Source organism: Leptinotarsa decemlineata, unplaced genomic scaffold (genome assembly GCF_025532065.1).
Source record: "Leptinotarsa decemlineata unplaced genomic scaffold, Ldec_3_MD MMD2_tig00001019_RagTag_RagTag, whole genome shotgun sequence".
In the NCBI taxonomy this organism is placed as follows: domain Eukaryota; kingdom Metazoa; phylum Arthropoda; class Insecta; order Coleoptera; family Chrysomelidae; genus Leptinotarsa; species Leptinotarsa decemlineata.
Window position 1 is genome coordinate 5,182,605 of NW_027412557.1, and position 15,920 is coordinate 5,198,524.

General features: G+C 33.5%; 1 protein-coding gene across 1 annotated transcript in view; it reads left to right on the forward strand.

Annotated features, from left to right (window-relative positions):
- Positions 1–15,920, forward strand: part of Epac (Exchange protein directly activated by cAMP) — a 757,111-nt gene that overhangs the window by 187,800 nt on the left and 553,391 nt on the right. The window lies entirely within an intron of this gene.

The window sequence follows — 15,920 nt, forward strand, 5'->3', positions numbered from 1 at the left end:
ATTCTATGGTGTTTCTCTATTGTATATTCCTACAATAAACTAAGAATATCCTGAATATTTTATGAATATTCCTCGGGTTCTATTCCTGGAATATTCTTAATAGAATATACCTTAGATATTCTAAGAATATTATAAGATATTCCAAGAATATTCCCAAGGAATATTCTTAAAATATATCAAAGGTTCGCCAGGAGCACTTCCAGGGAATATTCTCCAGAAGATATATATATATATCCATGGCATATTCATAGCATAATACAATATCCTTAAATGTATATTCATGAAATATTCCTGGAATATCTATTGCTATGTGGGAATATATGATAAACAATCAAATGAACAAAATGGTTACTTCGGTAACTCAAGTCTTCTTCATTATATTGTTGAAGGGTTTAATTAGGTTATTGTTTATTTTGCGATTTTGACTAGGGTTGTCGTTGACAAGTTGAATGTGTTTGAGATTATGATATAGTTTTTCAATTTTTCAAAATATATATTTCTGAAATATTCTCTTAGTGGTGAAATATTCACTTTTAGATATGATTGAAATGTGAACAAAATACGCGAATGCTTTAAAAAATTATGAAGTTATATATTATAATAATATTTAGATTTTCTAGCAAATCCTAGTGTCCCTCAAATGAATTTTTGTTTGTATTTTGTTTTTTTTTGTTATTTAACTGTTTACTCAAAATTTAAGTTTGAGTCATTTTCTGAACGTAAATAAGTACCAAATCTTCAAAAAGCGACTTGGTTTCTTTTCAACAGATCACCCTATATTGCAACGTGAAGATACAATTCTCGTTGAGAAAGTGGGTAGTTATGCAAAATTAGATCATCGTTGACAGTTTTATCATGAATCGAGCATAATTTTCGAGATTATTCATTGTATAAAGGACGCTATACAAAATAAATACTTCACTTTGGATCACCCAATTAGGAAATGGAGAGTTGATATGATCTCATTTCATTCCATTAGACCGTAGGCCTAGTGGAATTTTTTTACATGGTGTTGTCATTTAATTAACAGAGAATAACTCTTCATTGCGGAGTCTCTTTGAAACAGTATAACGGCAAGTTTTTGTAATCTTCGAAGGGGTCTGTAAGGACTGAACAAAGTCATAAAATTGAAGAGACTCCAGTATTCAGAATAAAGATGTTTCGATATTCATAAAACAAATTAGCATAAAATAAACTGACAAAAGTTTTTGTTCGTTATCATAAATGAAATTTGAACTGTAATATTTCAACTTTTGCTAACACACAAGTCGATCAATTTCATCGGCATCAGAATTGTGTGTTCAGGATTCAATGAACCGGACGAATACCGTTTCTGCCTGGTTCTGATTTGCGAATGTTCTATCGGTGAAGAAATTATCGAAGTACTTGAAAGAAATATATTTGTCGGTGACACTAATTCATGAGAAAAAAGTTTTGGCTTTCTACTTCTTCATATTCATACAACTAATGTGAAAATATTTCAAAGAAAGGACGAAAGTAAATGATTCCAAAATGAACTTTCCCAAAAAAATGGTCTCATCTTGATGAATATTTTTAGGAACTGCTTTGGTGCATCTGCCACGTCTTCTAATCCTATGTATTTTTGTTCCTAGTAGATTTAAAATAAAAAAAGATGAAGCGTTAACTATACAGAATTGAATTTGTCGAAAAAATACAACGAACGATGAATAACATCAAATAATAAAAATATTTTTCTCCACGAAAGTATTTTACTTGAAAAAATACCTTGTTCTCCAGTCTTGCTGTGATGGGAAGTGATCTATCTATGAATATTCATCAAATACACCTTCCTGTATAGAAACATCCGATGAATACTGAAGATAATCTGTTTTCCATTGATTTTCATCATCATTTTGTATTGATTTCCATTTACCGGAAATGAACATCAATATTGCATTAGAAATTGTATCATTCTATATGTGACATAATAACTAAATGCCATTTCTGATAGTCGATATCACTATATATCAGTTACGGCTATTTGATGATGTGGGAATGATAGCAAAGAATATTTTTCATATAAATTATCAATTCTACATTGGTAGCATTGTCATTGAAGCGATCTCATTGTTGATGAATGGATAATACAAAATTTGGGCTTTCAAAAAATTTTATGAGAATGAGAATTCTTCATGAAAAAATTGAATTGTCGGTTGATTTTTTGAAATATATATACATATACATATATATATATATATATATATATGTATATATATATATATATATATATATATATATATATATATATATATATATATATATATATATATGTAAACGGTCATTTGTCAGCCCGTAGAATATACGATGTGAACTCTGGTCAGCCCTCGGAAACGTCGGTCGTCCCGGTTTCGGGCTCACCAACGTTTCCCACTGTATATAGTGTTTTTTGGACTTGTTATCATGTGAAATGACGTTTAGCAAATTTTCGGTTGGGCCGACCATTACACCATATACACATAGCTGATACACCACCTACTTTCACAAAACTTCGCCAGGAGGCGTGGCTGTGTAATTGTATACACCTGATGTGAATACTGTCTTTGTGAGCCCAGGTTTATACGAACATTTTCAATGGATAGCATGTTGGTCAGCCCACAATCGGGCAACGCTGCACTTGCATTTCATGATTCTAACTAGATTGTCGTGGTGCAGAAATTCGATAATAAAAATGGAAAATTTTTTGAGAGATGTAGAATTTTATGAAAAAGTTCCTGTTTTGTATGTTTTTTGTACAAGCGTTCGTGTGCGTGCATCACCCTATATCTATACAAGCAATTTAGATCAGGAATTGTTTCGCATATAAAAGTTTTATCAGAGCTTCGTAACATATTCACTTGTAGAAAAATGCTTGATCTGAACTCATACTTTCCCACATTCGACTACTTACCCGAAATCAGCTTTTTCGGATAACGGTGTCGAGTACGGAAATGTACTGTTTTCGTTCTAGTTAGGATAATAATAATAATATAATTACTAACACTGTGTTATTCCATTTAGCTTGTCGAAGCAATTTTAACCTCTGCACTATCTTAGATACAAAAATTTGAATATGTTATAAGTTGAAAATATCAGTATAGTGTTCGGAATCACACGTTAAAATGTAAGACCTCGTTAATCTATAGCTAGTACAAGTTTATACTTCTGAGGGTTGTCGTTCGTAGGGGTGCGACAGACATATTTTAAACCGTTTCCTGTTTGTATTTTCAAATGTAGATTTTCAAATTCTAATTATTTGGCATGGACGCCTCAACAGAAATCGCGTTGTGTAAATCAATTTTAGACATTAAGCAGGAAACTTCGGATTTGACTTTGAAATTGTAGATTTGAAAACCTGACTGCACAAAAATAATCGAAGTGTGACTGAGTAGAAATGAGTAGATGAAAAATGACATTTTTTTCACAAACGAAAAATCTAAAATGTGATGAATGATCTGGTAATGAATTTATTGAGAAATGAATAGTGAATATCCAGAATGTCTACAGTTTCAATAAATTCTATATAAAAATCCGCAGCAGCACTACGGATTTCCGATATATAATTTAGTTCAAAAATTAGGTAAAAATCGCACTAAGTATGTTTTCTATGACGAAACGAAATTCTGAGTGACTAGCATAAGGTAAGATATAATTTGTGAAACAGATATTAGTAATAAGTTTCAATTCTCTTTTTCTTAGCAATAATTTTTTCGAAAACTCCCTTTCAGTTTTTGGAGGTATGATGTTGTTCAGGTTGAACATAATGAAGTGGAGATTAAACCAATGTTTTTTTATTATGTTGACTGTCCATGACGATGAATACGTCATATCATCATCGATTATAACCTGCAGCAGACATTTCAATCAAAATAAAAAAGACTTGGAATATTTCAGCACAGAAAAAATTTGATCAGGTTGAATAAACATTTATTTGAATGGAGTATTATTCTTCAATTTGAGAACTGCTGACAAAAATTGTTCGGTAAACTAATAAACACGTAGTATGGAAAAATAACATAAAATCTAATGAAATGAAACTACCACATGGGTAAAAAAATATCAAATGAAAATTATTAATATTATTTCTTCTTTCTATAACAACAGTAAACGTATTCTTTGATTGCAGCCCAGTTTCTATTTTTTAATAATGATGAATATTTATTTTCCTTATATTTTAGATACAAACAAGAACTAATTCAATTCTATCACTTCTTTTTTTTTCGGAGCGAAAAACTTTTTGACTATATTTCGTTTGGCTCCTTAGACCAAGTTTGTTTTTGAGAAGGTTTTATTGTTTTCAAAACTGTGCGTGTCTGATGATCTGAAATGAGATCAGTGTGTTGAAAAACTCTATCAAGATATCAAACGGGTTGAAAATGGATCCAAAAATGAATGATAAAAATAAAAAATGGAAGGACGATACTGAAAAGTGATTTGACTCATTTCCAACCTATACTCAGAGATACGGATGATTCCAAAACAGCTCAAAATATAAATAATTGATTGCATATAGGGAATTTTTTCAAAAGGAGCCACGTTCAATATCTCCATAAATAAGACAGTAATGTAAATTTCCCGAAACACCTAATTTTTGTGAAATAATATAAGGTATCGCTAAGATGCGTACACACTCCTCTTCAAAATATCAAACAAAATAACCCCATATATGCCATCTATTGGATAAGTGATTTTATCAGGAATTCAACGATGATTTTTCAGGGTTGATTTCTAATTTACTGTGAAGAAGGACCTTGAAGTATAAGTGAACGACTTTTTAGATTAATTGATACAATCTCTCACAAAAACGTATACAACAATTATTTCTATTGTCAAGTTCCTAACAGAAAACAACTTTTGTCGCATTGAATTATACCTATCTGTCGGATTTTTGGCAAAGTTTCTCACACAAAACACTTCAAAATACTTTCTAAAACTCACAGACAAAAATGTTCCACTAAACAGTTGTATAAAAACGCGACACGTGTTTCGCCATACAATGGCTTCTTCGGGCGTATCTTTATCCCCACATTTGAAAAATATTCAGTAACGGTTATTCAATTCTAATTGATCATTTAGTTAGTTACCCGAATTCTTGAATCTATTGATTGCTTGACATTTTAGAAGATTGAATTTCAAACTCTTCTCTTCTAAATATAACATGTCATATTCATGACTGAACTCATGTACTTCTGCTAAAAGGTGGTTTGCAAATGTGAAATCGGTCTTTCTATTCACAAAATTACATCTAAGCTTTTAATTCTTTGGAAAATAATCTCCCTGTTTGGCCATTATACAGTTTTGGGCAAGAGCCACAACTCAGCTGATATACTCCTGATCTATCCGATACCGAAGTTTTGTCTTTATTGTTTTTAATAAATGCACTTACACTATTATTCGGACTATTACTATTTCTGTGAGCTAAGTTTACGCAGTCTTTCTTCAAAAAAATATTATTGGTTGGTTCAGCCAAAAATGACAATGTCTCATAACTGACGTTATCGCATCTTGAATTTGGGTAGATATGGTCCATGGCTTACTTTTGTAGTTTTTGTTTGATTTGTTTGATCAAACTCAGCTCTCTCTGGAAATTATTCAATAGTCTAAGAATATTATTGAATGCAGCAACTTTATGCTGGTAAGAGTGCGTAGAGGAATTATGTATGATAATGTCCGTGTAAGATGGTTTGTGGAAAATTGCAAATTCATGTTCATTGTTATTTTTTGTAATGGTTGAGTCAAGGTAATTTAATGAATTATTTACCTTCCTCTCAGTTGTAAATTTTATTGACGGGTGGATGGAATTGACATATTCAACGAACTTGCCTACTTGCCTTTCTGTAATGATTTCATTATTCACTAGTGATAAATGGATATCGTAATGCTTGAAGAAATACATGCATAATGAATATTTAATACAACAGTCCTGAACAAACTGTAACGTCTATTTGATAAAAAAAAAATTGATGAGCTTCCGTGAAGTATCATATTTATTCTAATACTTGCTACTTTCTACACACATTCTCATCAAATCGATATACCAAATTTGGAACATCCATTCGAACTAAAAATGAAAACACAAGAAAATAATATTTCATTTGAGTTAGGAATTGGAAAACAGTGAATTACTTAAAATTAAGTAGATTCTATGATATTTATTTGTAATCGTCATATACCTATATATTCTCTAATTATTCTCTAAGTATACCAAAATATTGGCAAGCCAATTAACAAAATAGCATTAGGACCATTGCAAAGATCGTAACGGTTCTCAAAGAGTTTCGCGCCAAAATAGTTAACGCGTGTCAAACAATTGCAGATTTCGTAGGAATACTGAAACTTTAATGAAATGAATAAAAACACTTTTGTCTAATTACCTATATTTGATTTTATTTATATGACCGTTTTCGGGTTTGACTCCATTACCAAGTATTACCTTAAAATTTCGTCGCCGCTGATATATACCATTATTTTTTGAAGAGAAATTTTGATGATCATAATATCCTCCATTTCATAAATTTATTATCGGATGAAAAGTGCAATTTTCTATACTTCACTGAATTTGACTTCGATACTAAATTTTCCCATTTTCATGATGTTTTTCTTCAAGCTTTTGATATATCCTTTCCTAAAGAGTTTCAAAAAATTAAACAAAATCAAAATTCAAGTAGACACAAACCATGGATTACTAAGGATATCGTTGAAGAAGGTATATTACTCAGAGATATTTATAATTTGAACAAGCGCCAAACCAATGTACATTTATTGGGTCAATATAAGCAACTCTTAAAAAATCATAGACAAAAAATTGTGCTCTCAAAAAGTCAATACTTTAATAATCAATTCCTCAAGGCTCAACATAAATCTGAAGCTGCCTGGTCTATCATCAGCAAAAATACTATTATAAACGATTCATCTAAGACATTGGCGATGGTGTACTTGTTGACGATGGTCCCGGCATATCTCAAGCATTTAGTAGTTATTTTGTCGATTCAGTGGAGTCATTAGTAAAAAATACTGCACCTGGTGGCATTGAAAATCGTTGTGTAAAAACTGAGAGTCTTTTCCTCTATCCAATAGATGAAACTGAACTCGTGGAAATAATTAAATTCGCATGTTCGAAAAATTCCAGTGGGGTTGATGAATTGCCAGGCAATGTTTTAATGAAGGCTGCTTTGAAAATAATGATTTATCTAATAAATTTATCTTTCTCTGAAGGTATTTTTCCTTCCCGACTTAAGCAAGCAATGGTCGTCCCAGTCTATAAAAAAGCGATAAGCATGTAATGCCGAACTACAGAGGTATTGCTTTACTATCTCCATTTTCGAAAATATTTGAAGAATCATATCAAAACTTGTGTCCTTTTTAAATAAATACAATATCGTATCTGACAACCAATATGGGTTTCAAGTGGGCTTGTTAACCCAGGATGCCATCCTTTCTCTACATAATCATGTATTATCAAACTTCGACAACGATGAAAAATCACTAAGTGTTCTTTTCGACTTGACACGAGCGTTTGATATCAGTCATCATGGTCTTCTTCTTGATGAACTGTTTGGCATGGGCGTTCGTGGTCCAAGTCTGAAATGGATTGAAACCTATTCAACTGGTCGTACACAGGTTGTTAAAGTTAGGCTTCAGACTGGGTCATTTTTCTCTGAATTTCGAAACGTTGTTACAGGTGTGCCCCAAGGTAGTGTTTTGGGGCCTACACTATTTATTTTATTTGTTAATGACCTTTCAAAAATTAATCATCCACAGTGCTCTATACAATTTGCTGATGACACATCTTTTACTGTCAGTGGTTCGGAATGTGAAACATTGTCAGTAAGAGCAAATGATGCTGTATTCAACAAGCAAAATTATTGTTCTAAGAATGGCTTGATTCTGAATAATCTTAAAACCAACACCATTTTCTTTACAATTCAGGAAACTTATTGTAGTGTATTGGTTAGGTCTGAGATTAAAAATATTGAACAGGTAAACTATAAAAAATTTTTAGGAGTTTTTATTGATTCCCAACTCAATTGGAATCATCATGTTGATTTCATACTGAAGAAATTAGCGACACATTGTTTCGTTATATGGAATTTGCGTAATTTTGTGTCTATTGAAATTCTTAAAAGTTACTATTATGCATATATTTACTCTGCCCTCAATTACTGTATTATTTGTTTTGGCAACTGCAATAGAATCAGTGTCTTATTAATTTTCCAGAAAAAAAAATATTAGAACAATTTGTTTAAAAAAAAAAACTCGATTCCTGTAAACCACTATTTGCAAAGTTGAACTGTTACTTGCATGTATATTTTTAATTGCGTAATCTACGTTAAATCAAATTGCTCCAAGTTTTAGAACAGAGATGATACATGTCTTCTTTCGGGCTTCACCCTGAGAAAAAACTATAACATTTTAATTCCTAGTCATAAGTTAGCCAAGGTGACTAATGGACCTCATATCATGTCAAAAAAACTGTACAACAAGCTCCCAATATCCAAAAAGTTCGGAAAGTATTATGTGAAAAGGTATTTTATTCGCTTGATGAATTTTTTCAGTCTGATTTGGAATTTTAAATTTTAATTTTTGTACCCCTTTTATGGTCTGAATGTTATGTAATATATCATATAATTATGTTGTTTTATGATTGTGACCTCATTGTAATTGTACTGAGTTATGTGACTTTTTTCATGCCGTCCCTAGGTCTACGGAAATAAAGATTTTTGATTTGATTTGAAGTATTGAAAAAATACTTAATAATGCAGGGTCAAACCCGAAACTGGTCGTATACATAAAATCAACTAGTGGTACTTAGACAAAAGTGTTTTTATTCATTTCATTAAAGTGATCATGAATTACCACAAAATAAACAAGTAATCAATCATACATAATACAGAAACTATATGAAACATAAATAGTCAATAGTAACGGCATCTTTTTCTTTTCCTAATATATTTTTTCCGGTAAACTAACACATAGTTTACCTCTGAAAAACTGGATTTGCCAGGATTTTAAAAACACTTGATACCCTCACGATGAAATCCAATGATACACTGAAATGGATCGCGTTCCTGGTCAGCCCTTCGATGTGGCAGCATTGTAGGGCTGACCAAGATGCTCTTCATATAGCGATTTGTATAACTATGGGCTGACCAACAGCATGGGGCTGACAAAGGTTTAAAGGATATGTAAAATTTTTATTTTCAGAAAAAATCTACCCCTCTGATGGGCCTATTAATAAAATCATACCACTGAAGAGTATTCCGAAAAGTATATACCTAAATATATTCGGGAAGTGCTGGGTGGACCAACGCCCCGTTAATATACCGGGCTCACCAATATGCAATGAACAAATATATATATATATATATATATATATATATATGTATTCAAGTAACACTTTTTCATTAGATTTCCACCAAACAGTTTTCAGAACCGCAATACATGCTTTTCTAAATGTATGGTTCTTCAAGACGAATTCAATACCAACTGTGTTTTTATACACACGTGAAGAAACTATTGTATAGGGAAACACGTTTTACAGTTCTATAACCTAAATACGTTCAGTCACACTATAAAGAAGGCGATAGTCGGCTCTGAAAAATAACATAAAATTCAAAATAGCTGAAATGCTCCATTGACTTGGTTGCTGAAAGTTCAATTGAACAATTGCACAATCAACTCTTGTAAGCCGCAAATATGTTGTCCAACAACGCATATAGCCAAGCAATCGTAGAGATACGAAACATATGGAAACCTCTATTCAAGCGGAACACGACCAACTCCCGCCAAACGGTCAGCTTCCGCTAAAACCGATGAAGCGGAGAGAGGAAAGAGGGGATAAGTGAAAGCACTCGAATGACCTATAAATAGTCAGATCTCGGAGAAATAAGTACAGTTATCCCCCGAAGACGATTGTGGATACTAACAATCGAAACGTCGTGTGATAACCTGGTTTGGAATCTTTTAATTTTAATTTTTCGTTTGTTGTTAATAATTTTTTATTTTTCATCTCGGGTTGGTAGTTCAATTTTTTTATTCGTTGGTTTTTGCTTGTATTTCATTTCATTGTAATTTCAGGTTTTTTATGTAATTGTTATTTTTCAGTTAATCTTCTTAATTCTCTACAGATTCTTTCAGGAATTTCAAATCAATTTATATCATATATTAGACAATGGAAGTCCGAACTAATGAAATGCACCACGAAACATTGTCAACCATCTTCAAACAAACGTAGCTCTTGTAACACTTCTTTGAAGAAGTAAATCAAGTTACCTTGTACCTATAAATCCATATTCAGACATATCATGTATACCCGATCAATAGATATATTCAGATCAGTCCTTTCCCCAGCAATATTCTCGGAGGTATGACAAATTCTCGATATTTCGTGAGAATTATTAACATCAGCGAAACTTTGAAACTGTCATTTGTAAGGCAATTCATACGCACAATCGAAACCGAAGAGTATACGACTTTTGAAAATACCCTAATATCACCTTCATTAGGCTTGTTGTTGTTGAACATGCTAGAAGCGATCGATCTCCTACGTTTTAAAATACATGGGAAATGTTGAAATGAACTTGACGAATTGGGAAGTTTGAAGTGGGTCATCGCAATGAACACGGTTTTATTCATTAACTTACCCAGAGTACGATGAGCTCACATTCAACCGTCGCATCAAAAAACTTTCAAGTTACACATGTTGATAAGTTGCGTCGAGTATACAGTGTGTTCTAGTTAAAACGAGCCATCCTGAATTAGTCATTCAATAATGAGGCACATATTTTCGTAAAAATCAACCCCTTCAGAGAGAAAAATTAGCCGAGTGACCCTTATTTGGAAGTTTTTTCAATTCTATATCCAAGCCATATATTATCTAGTCTTTTTCATTGAGCAGTGTAGCACCTTACAGTACTATAAGGAAGTGAAGTGATGAATCATTTTCAAGTACCTGCTCCATAGGCTGTAATATCTAATTTCGGATTTATTTAAACCGCCGGTTCTGTGTCTCATACAATGTAACATCATAGCAAGACCGAGAGATTGTTTATGTAAACAAAATTCATCGGCGTTTTTTGGAAAGATGCAAAGTCAGATATAGATATGGGCATATCAATTTCTCAGCCTTGAAATCGTGAGTTTTGTCAGTCCAGCAAAACAGGTGTTCTTGTGACCTCTGGACGATGGTTAGGAACAACGGTTTGAGAAACGGGGGAGACGAGGCACCCGTGATTTCTTCTTAGCTTTTTGAAAGGCGGAAAGGACAGAGAGTTTGGGGGAGTCTTGCGAACGTCACAAAGAGAGCCGGACACGAGAGCCTTTGGTGGCGGGAGAGTTATCCCTCAGCCTTCGAGGCTGAGAACTCTGGCCTAAATAGGGATGTTATTTCGTTTCTGAGCGGGGTGCGAAATTCAAAGAAAATCGGTGGTGAAATTGTAAGTCGGTATTGGGTACAGGGAAGTTGGAAATAAAAGTGTTGGTGTTGAAGGCACACACGATCAATGAAACCTATGGTTGATTTCAAACCGCCAAAGGGGCGTTATATAAGGGTTTGTTTTTTCTATATCAATTAGTTGATTTTGAGATAGATAGAGAGAGAGAGAGAGTTCACATATTAGTAGTTGTTTACAGCTGATTCTCGGCCTCCCCCCACCACTATGACGTATTAATTGCTTTTTTTATTGGTTGTTGTTTGGTGAAGTTTTTTTGTTGTGCAGTGAAGTCAAGGCGTTGTGACCTTGAAGTGTCTGGTGCATGGATCGTTCAGATTTTTTTTTCATATGAGATTTTGTGTGTTTATGTGTGTGTGTAGGAGAATGCACGGTACAGGGTTTCATCATGTGCTTGTTTGTCTATGTACAAACATACGTCTGCATACTTCGAAGATCCTCCAAGTAATAAATGCTCCATCGGTGTTAGGGCACCAAGTTAGTAGTGGAGTGACGTCACAGCAATAACCGTTCAACGGCTAGAGAGCGACATGTTCACTCCACGACGTGTGGCAGAGTAATGCGTATTCATCGGTCTGCCCTCACCTCTCCCGAAGCGATGAAGGTTCGCTCTAGCCCCGCTATCGATGGTGACACAACGGCAGCCGAGGACTGTCTGCCTAGCGTCTACCCTCTCCGAGACCGCAACGACCACTGCTTGCTCGTATATCGACATCTGTTATCGCATTCAGTTGGGAGGTAATCTTGGCGCATGTAGTTGAGAAGTGGGGTTGGCTATGACGTCTTGACGGGTCCTATCAGAGTGTATTTAAGAAGCGTACGAGTGTTGGCTATGTCAGTTTACATCAAGTGAGTTAGTGAGAACTATTATATAAAATGTATTCCTGTGACTGTGGTAAATCTTTCACTCGTAGTGATAATCTTCGTCGGCATCAGCTCCAGAGTTGCCAAGGAGGGCCTGCAGTGAAACGGGTGAGAGTGGATAATGCAACACCTATGTATACGTGCAATTGTTGTAATGTGACAATTCCTATGACCCAAGTGAATTCTCACCGAAGAACCATGAGTCATAAAAATAATGCATGTGTTCAATTGTCTGACGGTGTTCAAATTATAACGAATGCATTCAATTGCCGCATTGCTACATACAGGGTGGAGAGTTCGATTGTAACCAGTGACTACATGTCATTTTTCAATAAGATTTGGCAGAAGGTCATTGAATTACTGGAATCAGCCATCAGGATCCATAAAAGCATCAAGGTGAATATGGAAGTTTTTGGGAATTATATTCTTCAGACTGATGATTCGAGGGACACGAAGTCATTTAATTCCCAAAATAAAATAGTGGACCAATCTTCAGATTTGAATGCTGTTTTTGATGGATTCCGTGATGTAATTGTGGCTCAAACGACTGAGTTCCAGGATCGTGACTCAGGTATTTATTTTTTAAAAATTTCAATAAGATTGAATAGTAATATTTTTTTTTATAATTCAGGTTGGACTTGTGAAAAAATATTGTTTCTCGAGGTCAACATTAATAAATACAGTCCACTGGAAGGACGTTCATATGTGAAGCTGCCTCAATGTATTCAATGGAAGAAAGCTGTTGTGAATGTTCGTAATGAAGATCAATATTGTTTTGCTTGGGCTATAACATCAGCATTATATCCTGCAGATAGTCGAGTGTCCGAACTTACGTCATATCCACATTTTTCCACTGTTTTAGATGTCACAGGTATGGATTTTCCGGTTAAAGTTAATAATAAGAGTATCGAAATATTCGAAGATAGGAATGATATTTCAATTAATGTTTACGGTTTAGAGAGTACATTTGAGAAGGGTAAAATGAAGTATGAAGTGATTGGTCCATTGCGATACTCACAGAGAAGACTCCGGAGACATGTCAATTTGTTGTTTATAACTGATGACTCCGGTAATGGTCACTATTGTTGGATCAAAGATCTTTCAAGATTAGTTTCTAATCAACTATCAGCTCATAGACAGAAAAAATATTTTTGTGACGGATGTTTGATATATTTTTCTGATGAGAGATTGCTTTTACGTCATAATATGTATGATTGTAATCACATTAGTACCACAACACCAACTACTAATTTAAAGATCAATAAATATGGTAGAATGGTTGCGGAAAATAAACTAATGTTTGAAAACTTTGAGAGGCAAATGAGGGTGCCATTTGTAGTGTATGCTGATTTTGAATCAGTGCTTGAACCGATTCATGTGAATGAGCCAAATCCTGGAAGTTCATACACGATTAAAACATTCAAACATGCCCCATATTCATTTGCTTATTTGATAAAGTGTTCATATAATGATGATTTGACAAAATTTGTTACATATAGGGGTGTAGATGCAGCTCAGAAATTTGTGAGTAGCATTGAAGATGATTTGAAAGAGATACATGAAAATCATCTCAGAAACCCTAAACCAATGGATACACAAACTGTCGAAGAAGAAGAACAGTTTGTTGCAGCCAGAACTTGTGGTATATGTAATAAAGCATTTACTGATGGTGACGTCAAAGTAAGAGATCATTGTCATGTCACAGGAAAGAAAAGATCACATGCCGCTCACTCGAAATGTAATTTAAATTTCAAAATACCAAACTTCATACCTATCATTTTTCATAATTTAAGTGGTTATGATTGTCATTTATTCATAAAAGAATTGTATAGGAATAAAGAGAAAGTTGATGTTATCCCGCAAACTAAAGAGAAATATATATCTTTCACGAAGCATCTCTTTACACACAGCTATACCGATAAAGATGGTGTGGTTAGGAAGAATTATCTCAAAATGAGATTTATCGATAGTTATAAATTTATGACTAATTCGTTGGAGAAGTTGGGTGCAAACTTGACCTCCGATCAATGTTTGGAGATGCACAAACATTTCCCACAAATTGAGAAATTCAATTTGATGAGACAGAAAGGTGTATTTCCATATAGTTTTGTTGATGACATCGACAAATTGAATTATCCATTACTTCCGACAAAAAATCAGTTTTATGACACACTCAATTGTGAACATATATCGGAAACTGATTATGATAGGGCTAGAAATGTTTGGAATTTATTCGAGTGTCAGAATTTGGGGGAATACTCTGATTTGTATTTGAAGTCGGATGTATTGCTACTATGTGATATTTTTGAAAACTTCCGCACCACAAGTTTAGAGATATATAACTTAGATCCGGCACAATATTACACTGCACCTAGATCATCATGGGATGCCATGTTGAAGTTCACTAATGTTGAATTGGAATTACTAACTGACATTGATATGATTCACTTTTTTCAAAAAGGTATACGAGGTGGAATTAGTCAATGTAGCGAGAGGAAACATATAGCAAATAATAGATTTTTACCCAATTATAATCCCAACGAACCTTCCACATTCATTACATATTTAGATGCAACAAATCTATACGGTCACAGTATGTCACAACCTCTACCAACAAGTGAATTTACATGGTTGACACCAAATGAAATTCTTAATCTCGATGTGATGGATGTGAGTACTGATAGTCCGTATGGGTATGTATTTGAAGTGGACATTCATTATCCACAAGAGTTGCATGATAAACATTCTGACCTTCCATTTTTAGTCGAAAAAATAATACCACCTCGTACACAATCGAAAATTCCCAAATTAATTCCAAATTCGAATGATAAAAGAAAATATATTGTTCATTATAGGAATCTACAGCAAGCTGTCAAAAATGGATTGATAGTAATGAATACACATAGAGTATTGAAATTCAAACAATCATGCTGGATGAAACCCTATATAGATCTTAATACTGAAATGCGTAATAGGTCTAACAACAAATCTGTTAAAAGATTTCTATAAACTAATGAATAATGCGGTGTATGGAAAGACAATGGAGAATGTAGATAATCGAATTGATGTTAGACTCGTTACACATTGGGAAAATATAAAGAAAAATATAGGTGCCAGCACTCTCATAGCCAAACCAAATTTCAAAAATTGTTCAATTTTCACTGATAATTTCGTTGCCATTCAATTGGGTAGAGTGAAGGTTCATTACGATAAACCATTATATTTGGGATTTTCCATATTAGAATTATCTAAAACAGTCATGTATGACTTTTTCTATGGATGCATCAAACAACACTTTGATGAAAATGTCTCTTTACTTTACACAGATACCGACTCGCTCATTCTTAAAGTAAACACAGAAAATTTTTATGAATTCATAAAAACTAACATAAGTAGATTTGATACATCCAATTACAGTATAGTTAACCAATTCAATATTCCAGTAACAAGTTCAGTCTTGGGTAACTTCAAAGATGAATTTCCAAATGATCCAATCATGAGTTTTTATGGTACAGGTGCTAAAGCATATTATGTGAAATCTGTTGATGGTGAATTTAAGAAAGCCAAAGGGGTTAAACGATATGTAATAAAGAATGAATTGACATGCGA